At 41.2% G+C, this 5,110-nt stretch overlaps 1 non-coding gene across 1 annotated transcript; it reads left to right on the top strand.

The window, feature by feature from the left end:
- Positions 1-4,695: 4,695 nt before the first annotated feature.
- Positions 4,696-4,800, top strand: LOC129023738 (U6 spliceosomal RNA). Its single transcript, XR_008496886.1, has one exon. It is a non-coding gene; the product is annotated as a U6 spliceosomal RNA (small nuclear RNA).
- Positions 4,801-5,110: the final 310 nt, after the last annotated feature.

The following is a 5,110-nucleotide window of genomic DNA, read 5'->3' as shown; positions in this document are numbered from 1 at the left end:
TTTTTTTTTTTTTGAGATGGAGTCTTGCTGTGTCACCTGGGCTGGAATGCAGTGGCATGATCTCGGCTCAATGCAACCGCTGCCTTCTGAGTTCAAGTGATTCTCCTGCCTCAGCCTCCCAAGTAGCTGGGACTACATGCACCAGCCACCATGTCTGGCTAATTTTTTTGTATTTTTAGTAGAGACGGGGTTTCACCATGTTGGCCAGGATGGTCTCGATCTCCTGACCTCGTGATCCACCCGCCTTGGCCTCCAAAAGTGCTGGGATTACAGGCATGAGCCACCGTGCCCAGCCCAGAAAATTATTCTTAAATATCAGAACACATTCTGCTCATTCAAGATCATGAATGTGGTTGGCATGGGCAGTCATTTTGGGGTAAAAATAAAATATTACTCTGCTAAAAGATATAATAAACTTGTATTAACAAAAAGTTACAACAATGTCCAAAACCCCAGAATTATTGTTCTAAGTATCTTAAGAGAAGAAACAGAAGAACTGGACTAAAGAGAAACCCAATTAAAACCCTAGCGTAGAAATATTAATCTACTTTAGCAAAATGGAGGTGTTGGGACTGGGAGGAATAGAAAAATAATTGTGATCTAAATGTTTAGTCTTTCTTTATTTGTGATATGTCAACAGATAAATATAGATTTGATCATGATGTTAGCAATGGGAAGGTAGCTATGTTGGAATTGATAAAACATAGAAGAGCTTCTAAAATAATAGAGGGATAGGCCAGGCGGAGTGGCTTACGCCTGTAATCCCAGCACTTTGGGAGGCCAAGGCGGGAGGATCACTTGAGGTCAGGAGTTCAAGACCAGCCTGATCAACATTGTGAAACCTGTCTCTACTAAAAATACAAAAAGTATCTGGGCATGCCAGCATGCACCTATAATCCCAGCTACCCAGGAGGCTGAGGCAGGAGACTTGCTTGACCTGGGAGGCAGAGGTTGCTGTGAGCCGAGATCGTGCCACTGCACTCCAGCCTTGGCAACACAGTAAGATTTTGTCTCAAAAAAAAATAAAAATAAAAATAAAGAAATAAAATAAAATAAAAGGGGGATGAAGAATTTTATTAACGTACCAGAAGGAAAAGAGAAAGAGGAAATAATATGGTAGAATAAAATAGCAAGCATAAAATAGAATGAAAGAAATAATATCCAATATACCTGTTATCACACAATAAACAGGCTAATTCCCCTTTCAAAACCAGAGATTGTCAAATTGGACTTGTAAAAAATCTAGCTGGATTTTATTTTTAAAATCTTTTTAAAAAGAAGAGTCAGGGTATCCCTGTTGCTCAGGCTGGTTTCAAACTCCTGAGCTCAAGCAATCCTCCTGCTTCAGCCTCCCAAAGTGCTGGGATTACAGGCATGAGCCACTGTGCTCAGCCTCTAGCTGGATTTGAAAAAAAAACAAAAGAACACCTAAACAATGTGACAAAGAAAAGATAAAACAAAAGAATGAAACTATTATTATTATTTTGAGACACAGTCTCACTCTGTCACCCAGGCTGGAGTGCGATGGCGCGATTTCGGCTCACTGCAACCTCTGTCTCCCAGGTTCAAGCGATTCTCCTGCCTCAGCTTTCCCAGTAGCTGGGATTACAGGCGCCCGCCACCACGCCTGGCTAATTGTTTTTGTTTTTTTTAGTAGAGACGAGGGTTTTACCATGCTAGCCAGGCTGGTTTCGAACTCCTGACCTCAAGTGATTCACCCACCTCAGCCCCCCAAAGTTCTAAGATTCCAGGCGTGAGCTACTGTCCCTGGCCAAAAGAATGAAAAATGATGATCAGAGATATACCAGATAAATGCAACAAAAAGAAAGCAGTATTATTCATAATAGGTAAAAAGTGGAAATAACCCAAATGCCTGTCAACTGATGAATGAATAAATAAAATGTGGTATACCCATATAATGGAATAATATTCAACCATAAAAAAGGAACACAATACTAACACTACATACAACATGTATGAACCTTGAAAACTTTTTTTTTTTTTCCGAGATGGAGCCTCGCTCTGTTGCCCAGGCTGGAGTGCACTGGCACGATCTCGGCTCACTGCAACCTCCACCTCCCGGGTTCAGGTGATTCTGGTGCCTCAGCCTCCTGAGTAGCTGGGACTACAGGTGCCCACCACCACGCCCAGCTAATTTTTTTGTATTTTTAGTAGAGATGGGGTTTTGCCATGTTGGTCAGGCTGTTCTCGAACTACTGACCTCAAGTGATCCGCCCACCAGCCTCCCAAAGTGCTGAGATTACAAGCGTGAGCCACTGCACCCAGCAAAAACATTATGCTGAGTGAAAGAAGTCAGTCACAAAGATCACATATTATGTGATATCATTTATTTATTTGAGACACAGTCTCATTCTGTCACCCATACTGGAAGTATCATTTATATAAAATGTCTAGAGTAGTTAAATCTATATATAGAGAAAGTAGATTAGTACTTGAGCTCAGGAGTTCAAGACCAGCCTGGGCAAAATCACAAGACCCCATCTCTACCAAAAATACAAAAATTAGGCAGGCATGGTGGTGCGCGCCTGTAGTCTCAGCTACTTGGGGGGCTGAGGCAGGAAGATTGATTGAGCCAGGGAGGTGGAGGCTGCAGTGAGCTGTGATCAAGCCACTGCACTCCAGCCTGGGCGAAAGAGTGAGACCCTATCTAAAAAAAAAAAAAAAGGGAGGTAAAACTCGTAGAAGAAAACAATAAATTGTTGTGACCTTGGATTAGACAATTATTTCTTAGATATGACACCGGCTGCGGTGGCTCATGCCTGTAATCCCAGCACTTTGGGAGGTCGAGGTGGGCAGATCACCTGAAGTCAGGAGTTCGAGACCAGCATGGCCAACAACAAGGTGAAACCCTGTCTCTACTAAAAATACCAAAAATTAGCTGAGCACAGTGGCGGAAGCCTGTAGTCCTAGCTACTTGGGAGGCTGAGGCAGGAGAATCGTTTAAACCCAGGAGGCGGAGGTTGCAGTGAGCCAAGATCACACCACTGCCTTCCAGCCTGGGCAACAGAGTGAGACTCCGTCTCAAAAAAAAAAAAAAAAAAAAAAAAAAAAGGCACAAGAGGACAATTGAAGATGAAAAAACAAAACCAAAATCTTTCAAATAGTCCAAATATTACAGAGATTACATAAACTACATTTTCTGAACATAATCCAGTAAAACTAAATATAAGCAACAAAGATATAGCAGAGAAATATAGCCCAGAAATTAAGAAATACTTTCCTAAATATGGCCTGGCGTGGTGGCTCATGCCTGTAATCCCAGCACTTTGGGAGACCGAGGCGGGTGGATCACAAGGTCAGGAGATCGAGACCATCCTGCCTAACACAGTGAAACCCCGTCTCTACCAAAAATACAAAAAATTAGCTGGGTGTGGTGACGGGCGCCTGTAGTCCCAGCTATTTGGGAGGCTGAGGCAGGAAAATGGCATGAACCTGGGAGGCGGAGGTTGCAATAAGCAGAGATGGCGCCACTGCACTCCAGCCTGGGTGACAGAGTGAGACTCCATCTCAAAAAAAAAAAAAAAAGAAAAAAGAAAAGAAAAGAAATACTTTCCTAAATAAATAAAACCAAAAAGTGAAATTTCAAATTATCTAAATCATATAAATCTTCATACTAAAACTATAGGAATGCTGCTAAAGCTGTACTCAGTGAAAATTGTGTGGTATTAAAAGTTTTTATTTTCTGTTTTTTCAAAATATAAATGAATTAAACATTCAAATTAAGAGAGACAAGAAAAAACAAAAAAGAATAAAATTTAAAAAAAAAATTAGAAAAATAACCATGCAGGCCAGGTGCAGTGGCTCAGGCCTGTAATCCCAGCACTTTGAGAGGTTGAGGTGGGAGGATGACTTGAGCCCAGGAGTTCAGGATCAGCTTGGGCAACATGGCAAAACTCCATCTCTACAAAAAATACCAAAATTAACTGGTCGTGGTAGCATGTTCCTGTAGTCCCAGCTACTCAGCAGATTGAGGTGGGAAATCACTTAACACCGGCAAGCAGAGGTTGAAATGAGCCAAGATTGCATCTTTGCAGCCTGGGAAACAGAACGAGACCTTGTCTTAAAAGGAAAGAAGAAAGAAAGAAAGAGAGAGAGAGAGAGAAAGAAAGGAGGGAGGGAAGGAAGGAAGGAAGGAAAAAAGAAAGAGAACCATATAACAAAAATAAAATACTAAAAGTTAAAAATCTAAAATTAATAAAATAAGTTGTCAATAATAGGCCAGGCATGTATAATTGCAACACTTTGGGAGGCTGAGGTAGAAGAACTGCTTGAGCCCAGGAGTTTGAGACCAGCCTGAGCAATATAGGGAGACCTTATCTCTACAAAAAATTAAAAAATTAGCTGGGTGTGGTGGTGCATGCCTGTGTTTCCAGCTACTGGGTAGGCTGAGGTGGGAGGATTGCTTAAGGCCAGGAATTCAAGGTTGCAGTGAGCCAGGATCACACCACTGCACTCCAGACTAGGTAATGGAGTGAAACCCTGTATCTGGGAAAAAAAAAAAAAAAAAAAGTTACTTGAAAGGGTTGGACAAGGTGGCTCACACCTGTACTCCCAGCACTTTAGGAGGCCAAAGTAGGGAGATCCTGCAGGCCAGGAGTTGGAGACCAGCCTGGGCAACATAGTAAGACCTTGTCTCTATAAAAAAATAAAAATAAAAATAAAAATGAGCTTGGTGTGCTTGCTTCAGCAGCACATATACTAAAACTGGAATGATACAGAGAAGATTAGCATGGCCCCTGTGCAAGGATGATGCAAATTCACGAAATGTTCCATATTTTTCTGGATCAAAAAACAAAACTCAATGGTATTCTGTCTTCAAGAGACCTATCTTACCCATAGTCTCAAAAAAAAAAAAAAAAAAAAAGAATGGAAGAAAAAGTACCAAGCAAATGGAAATCAGAAAAAAGCAGGAGTTGCAATCTTAATTTCAGACAAAACAGACTTTAAACCAACAAAGGTCCAAAAAGACAAAGGACATTATAGTGGTAAAGGGTTCAATTCAACAAGAAGATCTAACTGTCTTAAATATATATGACCCAACACAGCAGCACCCAGATTCATACAGCAAGTTATTAGGGCTCTTCAAAGA

Source organism: Pongo pygmaeus, chromosome 23 (genome assembly GCF_028885625.2).
Source record: "Pongo pygmaeus isolate AG05252 chromosome 23, NHGRI_mPonPyg2-v2.0_pri, whole genome shotgun sequence".
Taxonomy (NCBI): domain Eukaryota; kingdom Metazoa; phylum Chordata; class Mammalia; order Primates; family Hominidae; genus Pongo; species Pongo pygmaeus.
Note: the sequence above shows the minus strand (reverse complement) of the source record. Positions and strands in the feature narration are given on the sequence as shown.